Here is a 9,224-nt window from a genome sequence, read left to right as displayed (position 1 = left end):
GAAAAGAAAAGATCTACTGTCCATGCAAAACGGAGAGGTACTTCACCCAGAACTTGAGAGCCTCAGCCTAGCAGCATGGCCCCTGAAGACATAGTTTCCACACCTAAGGTTACCAGAAAGCACCCTGCGGGTACTGCGAGAGGAAAGGAGGCCTAGCACACAAAAGTGCTATTTGGCTAAATGGAAGAGGTTCACGCAATGGTGCAGCAAGAAAAAACTGCACAGGAAAATGACAAAAGAGTCAAAAGTACTGAGGTACCTCACACACCTGCTGAAGGCAAAGCTAAGCTCATTCGCGCTGAGAGTACACCTAACAGCGATTGTGGCCTACACAAGAGGAGAGACTGGGACAAGCTTCTTTACGTCACAGATAGTAAGAGATTCATGGAAGGGTCAAAAAGGATCGCACCTCCTAAGAGGATGCCGCCGCCAGCATGGAACCTTAACCTAGTCCTAACGGAACTCATGAAGGCGCCCTTTGAACCAATTCATAAGGCTTCACTACAAATGTTAACAATGAAAACAGCCTTCTTGGTGGCTATCACCTCACTGCAAAGGGTGAGCGAACTACAGGCGTTAACGCTACAAGAACCCTACATACAAATTCACAATGATAGGGTGGTGATGAGAACAGACCCACACTTCATGCTAAAGGTGGTGTCTAGGTTTCACATCAACTAAACAGTTCAAATACCAAGCTTCTTTCAAAAACCAACCACAAGCGCAGAGAGGGCACTCCACACTCTGGACGCTAGAAGGGCAGTAATGCACTACATAGAAAGAACGAAGGAACACAGGAAAATAAAACAGTTATTTGTATCCTTCGCAAACAGTTCCCTGGGTAGACCAGTAACGAAGGGGACCATTGCACAATGGATCGCACAAACTATCCAGTTCTGCCACAAACAGGCAGACCAAGAACTAGCGCTAGGGGCACGGGCCCACTCAACTAGGAAAAAGGGAGAAACAATAGCCTTCCTGGCTAACACACCCATTCAGGACATATGCCTGGCGGCAACATGGGCTTCAGTGCACACGTTCACAAAGCACTACTGTGTGGATATACAAATGAACAAGGAAGCACAAGTAGAGTAGAAAGTGCTTCAACATATATTCAACAGTCAACGCTCATCTTCAACCCAGCCGCCACAAAAGTAACGAACCGCTGCAAAGTCTATGCACAGCATAGTGAATCCAGAAAGATTCACGCTGCAAAATGAATAGTTTCTTACCTGTCGGTGTTGTTTTGCAGCGTGAAGATCTTTCTTGATTCACTAGCGAACCCACCCACCTCCGCCAGAAAGATGAGACTGGAGAATAAGGTGGTGAAAAAACAAGATACCTTTAATGAAAAAGCGGATAAAAAAAAAATAATAACTTACTTGAACATTGCCAAGGATTCGCAAACACACAAAACGAGAAAAAAAGAATCCGAAGATGGCGTCCAAGGGTGGGAGCTTCCGCAGGAAGCATGCCAACGTCACAGAAGGACACCAAAAGGTGGGACGTTGATGCCCACCTGGGCTATGAAAAAAAAAACAAAAAACAAAGAAAAGACTACGATTCCGGACCCAACTACTAGACCGCGGAATAATGCACAGCATAGTGAATCCAGAAAGATCTTCAAGCTGCAAAACTACAACGACAGGTAAGAAACTATTCGATATTGACCTAGTCTATTAGATATGATTGTCCAGGAGAGGGTGGAAAGTGATCATAATCCCCTGTTGTTAGCACTTGTACCAGTAGGCAATCGCATAAAAGTTGGTTTTCCTGCGGGTGTAGAATTACATCTAAGTAACGACACCAGAAGAGTAAAATGGTCGAACCTGCTAAAGAAAGAGGATCAGTTGGAGGCCATCAATAATTTGGTGACAAAGGCGACAAAAAACTCTGCATAAGGCATCGGCTGACTCATGGTAATGGAAAACATGTAGGGTGGCATTTAAAGCATTAGCTATGGCGATAAGATCCAAGAACAGGGACAGGGACAGGATCCACGATGCACGGGTGGAGTATAAGTTAGCGCAACACAAAGCGAAAAAGGAATGGGACGAGGGACATTGGAAAGAGCTGTATTGTACTAGCCAAGACAGGAACATGGTTGGATTTCGGCACTTGGTTTAGTGGGGTAAGGGAAAGCCGAGCCAACCTCCGAACAACCGTGTAGCTCCCGAACTCTGGGTTTCGCACTTTAAGACACAGTTTGCCAATGATGCTCGAGAATGTGAATTATCCCAGGATCCTTTGGTTACCCAAGTTGGTAATCCTGCGCTGCACTTTTTCAAGCAGAAAGTTGAAGCTGCACTTAATATTGTACCGAGTGGCAGAGCGTCCAAACTCGATTGTGTTCCTGCCGACTTGTTCTTGTATAATAAGGCTCTGTGGGTAACATACATACAGATCTTAGTGAATGCCATTTCAAAGGGTTCTCCAATCCCTGAGTCATGGATGGGTGCGGAGATTATACCGATTTTTCAAAAGGGGGATAGATCGGATCCTGGTAATTATAGGCCTATTAGTTTAATCGACTGCATCCAGAAGGTGACAGCCAGGCTTGTGTGGCGTGACGAGTTTGACATCCTCTCACCTTTACTGGCCAGGTTCCGCTCACATCAGAGCACAATAGACCAGGTTTTTAGATTTGTTTTAATTTATTGGCGCGAGGCGATACTTAATGGAGGTAGAATATATGCCGCTTTTGTAGACTAAAAGTCGGCTTTTGATCTAGTAACGCGAGCCAAGTTGTGGAGTGTCCTTGCAGAACAGGGAATGCCCTTGGACCTGCTGGCTTTTTTAATCAAACTTCATGACGCTAGGGGGCGTGGCTTAGCGGGCGATCATGGCGGACGTGGCTTGCTAGAGCTCCCGCCGGCCCGACACTTATCCTGGCATTATCCTGGTCCCTGAACCCTACGGAGTGTACCACGACCGAGGGGACCCGAGCGGACGTCGCTGGGAGCCGTCCGGTGCCCGACACGAAGCGCGGAGACTATCTGGCGCGAAGAGGCGAGTGGGTGAAGCGAGCGGCCTGGTGCCCGTCGGACAGGCCGGGGCCTCAATTTTGGCGTGCCCGGGCCGGACCCGGGGCAGACGGCGCCGCTCCCGGACGGCGCTCCAGGGCTACCCACTACCAGCGGCCCATCGAGGAGTGCCCTATCTCTCCCCACATTGCCAGCGGTGGGGGCCCGTGCCTCTGTGGGAGCCTTGGCGGAGCTGCGGCCTTCCTGACCTCGGCGGAGCCGGGGCCTCGAGTTTGGCGGCCCCCGCACATCGTGGACCCTTTGATCCTGGGACCCTCCGCTGTTGGCGCCTGCAGCGCCCTACATCCTTTGGCGCATTCTGCTGCCGGCGGGCACGGCGCTCTTCACTGCAGCCAACCGCGGTGCCAGGCCGTCGGTGCGCGCCGCACCCTCCGCCCTCGTGGACCGAGGCGAGTCGGGCGGGGGCGGCCAGTGCCCGTGACGAGCCGGGGGTGCCGGTGAGACCGGTGTGGACCGGGCGCCGGCCCGCTGTGGGGACCGCCGAGCTGTGCTGGAGCAGGTGCAGGACATTGTGCCCCTACGTACATTGGGGCTCGCTGGTTCCACTGGCATAGATCGGAGGAGTCGGACACCTGGGGAGAAGCTTACATGCGCTGGGATCTGGCGGGGCTGCACGACCTGAGTCCCTCCCTGTGACCGACGGCTCGGCGACGGCGAGATCCTGAGTGGACTGGTGTGCTTCGGCCGCCCCGGCTGGGGCCTGAGCGAGGGACCCTCGAGCGGTGCGACCCCCCTACAGGTGCGTGCTACTGGTAGATCGCCTTTGCCGCCGCCATGACCAGGGGCACGGCCGCCACAAAGACTGGGCCAATCGACAAATTTACCGGCCCCGGTGGAAGTGCTGGAGCGGCTGGTGGGGGCCAGAGTGCTGGACCGGACAACACGGCGCTGCTGACGGCCATCAACCAGTCCCGTGATATGTTAGATGCGAAAATTGGAGCGGTGGGAGCCGATGTGATGCTTTTGCGCCAGGACCTCCGCAACGCAGTCGCTCGCATAACGGAGACGGAGACCAGGGTCACGACAGTGGAGGGTGATGTTGGCGTCCTTAAGAAGAAGATTGCCGACATGGAACAGACTCAACGAGGCTTGGCACTGCGGGTGGAAGATGCCGAGGGGCGGGCGCGACGGAACAACCTGCGCTTTGTTGGCTTTCCGGAGGACTGTGAGAAAGGGCCCATGGATGTCTTCCTGTCTCGGTGGCTGGAGAGCTGGCTGCCCCCGGACGCCCTGTCGAGCTGCTTTGTGGTGGAGCGCGCGCATCGCACCTTGACGCAGAAACCGCCGGTTGGGGAGCGACCTCGCCCGATCATCGCAAGGCTCCTTAACTTTCACGACAGGGATGTTATTCTCCGGGAAGCGCGGCTCAAGGACACGCTGCTCTATGACAACCATAAGATTATGATATTCCCTGATTACACCAAACTGGTTCACCAGCAGAGGCATTCCTTTCTGGAGGCAAAGGCCAAGCTGCGAGGTCTCAAGATCCAGTATTCGCTGCTGTACCCGGCTCGCCTCCGGGTGGTCTTCAACTCAAAGACTCTCTTCTTTGATACACCGGAGGCCGTCTTCAATTGGACTGATGAAACTGTCAGGATTCGCCCACACGTCCAGCCGGGGTTGCACTCCGGGTCGCCACGTGGCTCCTCGCCGGACCGGAGCGACCCGCCTGCCAAGGGGAAACGCCATCACAAATCCCGCTCCCGACGGAGGTCCCTGTCCCGGGATCCCTTGCTGGGGGACACACAACCTGACACAGAATAGCCTGGCGAAGACTCAGGATTGTCGCAGGCCGGGGCTACCTACTGGCGGCCTCTCATCGATGTCCCTACCCCGTGGCTGCTGAACTCTGGCCGATGGAGCAGCCGTTGACTGGTGCAGTATTGACTCCTTTCCTGGTGGGGGTGTGGACGCTTGCGGTCTGACACCCCTTGGTTTGTGGTGCCTTACTACTGATGTTGCTGTTTCCCTGGAGTGGGTTCGGGGTGCACTTTATGGGCTGCCTCCTCCGGATGGGGTTGGGGGGTGGTTCTGGGAGTGTGCCTGGTTGGTTTTAAGGGGGGACTAGTTGGGATCCATTGGTATGACTGGCTTTAGACGCTGTGTTTTGGGTCTGAAGTACCGTATACCGCGACAGATGCTTCATTGTTTATTGAGGTATTGGGGTGGGGAAGGGGGGTTCTGGGGTGTTTGGTTGTTGGGGGATCGGGTTGGGACTAGTGGGGTAGCGGGGGTTGGGAATGTGTTCTGTGGGATGCACGTGTTTCGTATGCTGTCGGCGGCTGGTGGGCTGGGAGTTTGGGTTGGGTTGCGGGGATTGTGGACACGGACCCATTGGGACAATGGCTGACGCCCCACGACTTGTGCCATCTACTGCTCTCATGCGCGTACTGAGTTGGAATGTCCGGGGGCTCCTGGACAAGATCAAACGGGGGGCTGTGCTCCGCTGGGCAAAAAGGGACCTGGCTGACGTGCTCCTCCTCCAGGAAACGCACATGCTGGGTACGAAGGCTCTGAGCCTACAGAGGTTTGGCTTCCACCAGGTGTTTCATGCAGGGTTTGCCAGGGGCTCGAGGGGGGTGGCCATCCTGGTTCATAAACGACTAGCTTATACCCATGAGCGTCAGTGGCTCGATCCGCAGGGCCGGTTTGTGTTTGTGCAAGGGAAGATTGGTGTGGAGCCCGTAATCCTTGGTAGTGTGTATGCCCCTCCCCCGCTGCAGTGGGCCCTTGCGGAGCGACTGTTTACCCTGTGGGCCGAACTTCCCCGTTCTTTGGCGGTAATTGGTGGCGACTGGAACGATGTGTTGGATGTGGATCTGGACAGGCAGAGGAGGCAGGGGGTCGCGGCTGCGGCCTCGCCTACGAAGCTGAGTGCAATGATTGATGGCCTTGGATGGGTGGATGTGTGGAGACACCTTCATGCAGAGAGACGAGAATACACCTATGTGTCTGCTGTGCATGGCTCCCTCTCACGCTTAGACTGTGTATTTGTACCGGGGACCTTCCTTGATAGAGTAAAGGGGGCGACGATCCGGCCTCGCGGGCTGTCCGACCACTCCCCTGTGGCGGTTCAAATTGACCTTTGCAAGGCGCGCCAACCATTCAGGTGGCGGATGTCTACATGGCACCTGCAGCAACCGGGCTATTCTCGGCATTTGCGCAGTGCGATCGCCCACTATTGGCGGGACAATCTAACGGAGGAGGTTGATGCAGTGACAGTGTGGGAGGCCATGAAACCCGCCATGAGGGCTGTCGATATTGCCTGGTGCGCTTCTGCTCGCCGGACCCGACAAGAAAGTATTGCCACTGCGGCGGAGAGTGTGGAAAGGCGGGAGGCACGACACAGGGAGGCGGCCGATGATATGACGCTGCGGCTGCTGTTACAAGCACAACAGTCTTACTCCTCGGTCTTGTTGGATGAGGCCCGCCAGGCGTGGCTGGCTACGCGTAGTAGGGTGTACCAGTGGGGCGACAAGTCCTGCACCATGCTCCACCGATTGTGTCAGCAGACTTTTCAGCCGATCACTTTACCGGGGCTGGTCGACGGCGCGGGGGTGGCAATGACAGACCCTTCGATCCTTGCTGCGAGCTTCGCGCGCTACTACGAGCGTCAGTATGCCCCTCGCGAGAGCCTCTCCCCCGATGGCATTGAGGCTTACCTCGCGGCGGTCCGCCCGCAAGCGGTACCTGATGAGGTCCGCGATGCCCTGGATCTCCCCCTGACAGCTGAGGAATTGGGTGACGCGCTGGGTCAACTCAATGCGGGTAAAGCACCTGGGCCTAGTGGGTTCCCCAGTGAATTCTACCGGAAATTCCACCTGCAGCTTGGGCCGCATTACAGGCAGGCACTGGAACTGGCTCGGGAGCGGGGTAGCCTCCCCCCGGACTGGCGTCACGCCGAGATTGTGGTGTTTCAAAAGCCGGGCAGACCCCCCGAGCGCCACGAGTCCTACCGACCCATCTCCCTTATTAATTTTGAAGCCAAACTCCTGGCCAAGGCGCTTGCGAATCGCCTGCTTCCTCACATATCGGCCCTTGTCCACCCGGATCAGGCGGGATTCATGCCGCACCGGGCGACGCGACACAACATTCGGCGGGCGCAGGCGGCGATTGACGCGATCGGGACGACTGGGGACCAGGCGGCGCTGTTGTTGGCTGACATAGATAGTGCCTTTGACTCGGTCAGCTGGACCTACCTCCTTACCCTCCTGCCACTACTGAACCTGGGTCCGGTTTTCGTCTCCTATGTAAAGCTACTCTATACCGATATCACCGCTTCTGTGCGCGTCTCTGGGGCGATTTCCGCGCGATTCCCCGTGGCCAGGGGCACTCGTCAGGGGTGCCCCCTCTCCCCGTACCTCTTCGCGCTGGCCATGGAACCTATGGCCGCCCGAGTGCGCCAGGACGCGCTCTATCGGGGCTTTGTGTGGGGGTCTGGCCACTCGGACCGCATTGCCCTATATGCGGACGACGTGCTCTTCTTCATGACCGACTTACACCGTACAGGGCCTCGTGTACTCGACATAATGCGGGAGTTCGGCCAGACGTCGGGGCTCTTTCTTAACCCTCGCAAGTCAACCCTGTGGATTCTGGGGGGTGCCTCGGTGAGTTGCCAGTGGGCTGCGTCTCTTCAGGTGGCGGTCGACGGCATGAAGTACCTGGGCGTTTACCTCTCGGCCTCGCCTGCTGTGGCATGGGATCGTAACATCCAGCCGGTGTGGGACAGGGTCCAGGTTGACGTTAAGACCTGGACGCGTATGCCCCTCAATATCTATGGCCGGTCGGCTATTTTCAAAATGGTGGCCCTGCCTCGGCTCCTCTACCAACTACAGAATCACCCGTATAAAATAGACCCGCAGTGGTTCCGTGGTGTCAACTCGGTGCTGGGCAGATTTCTGTGGGCCGGGGGTGCCTCTAGGGTGGCACTGCGTACCTGCTTCCTCTCTACCTACTGTGGCGGCTTGGCGTCCGCGGACCTGCTATCGTATTACCAGGCCTCCCACCTTCTAGTGCTCAACGAGTGGTGGTACGGGGATCGTAGCGATCCGGCCTATGCACTGGAACACTCCTTGATGGGCGGTGCCACTCTCCACACCCTGCTGTACTCGGCCAGGCGGAGGAGGGCCTTGCCAAGGGTCACCCAGGTGGTCTTCGCGATCTGGCGGCAGGCTCTGCGCTGCATGGGGTGGTGGGGCAGGCTGACGGCCGAGACGCCGCTGTGGCATAACGGTCTACTACCAGAGCTGGCCTCCTTGTCCGGGTTCGGCGGCTGGGACGCGATCGGGATCTCGTCCCTCGGTAATGTTCTCAACGGAACCACGCTTAAGTCCTTCCAGGACCTTAGCTCCGAGTATAATTTGTCCAGGTCCCAATTCTTCCGCTATCTTCAGTTCCGACATGCCCTTGGCCCCAGCCTAGTGGGGTTGGAACAGCTCCCCGACTTTAGTCCTATTGAGGCTAAATTGTTTATGGGCGACCTGGGCGACAAGAAAGTCTCTCAGATATACCGCTCCCTGGTCGTCAACTGCTCCCCCTCCCTCTCGACTTTGAAGGCCGCCTGGGAGAATGATGTTGGCCCCTTGGATGATGACGATTGGCGGGAGGCCCTCGAATCCCCTCGGAGCGCAGCTATAGCCGTCCGTCTTCGGTTCATTCAATTTAAATACCTCCATAGGGCCTATTATACTAGGGAGCGGCTGTGGCGTGCGGGCCTCATAGCTGCCCCTGAATGTCTGAGGTGTGGTGCTGAGAGGGGGACGCTTTTCCATACCGTGTGGTCCTGTGAGAGGCTGACCCGATTCTGGGCGGGTGTGTGGGACTGCCTGTCGGAAGTGCTGGGGTGGGATGTTCCCCGTACCCCTAGGCTGGGTCTCCTTCATATTCTGGAAAATGTTGGGGGTAACATTTACAAGCGCCACCTACTGCTGTTGGGACTAGTGGTGGCTAAGCGTGACCTGGCCCAAGCATGGAAGTGCGAACGTGCCCCCCCCCTGAGTGCGTGGAAGGCAGGTTTAGACTATCTGATGGGTTTAGAATTACCCGTGTTTGAGGCCAGGGGGTGCCCCCGGAAACACTATAAGATCTGGAAGCGGTGGGCATACTACAGGGGTCTGGACCTCGATCCCCCAGCTGACATTGATGATGTGCTGGCCCTTGATGTGGACCCCGGGCCCTAGG

Source organism: Lissotriton vulgaris, chromosome 1_1 (assembly GCF_964263255.1).
Source record: "Lissotriton vulgaris chromosome 1_1, aLisVul1.2, whole genome shotgun sequence".
Lineage (NCBI taxonomy): Eukaryota > Metazoa > Chordata > Amphibia > Caudata > Salamandridae > Lissotriton > Lissotriton vulgaris.
This window is presented reverse-complemented; position numbering follows the sequence as displayed.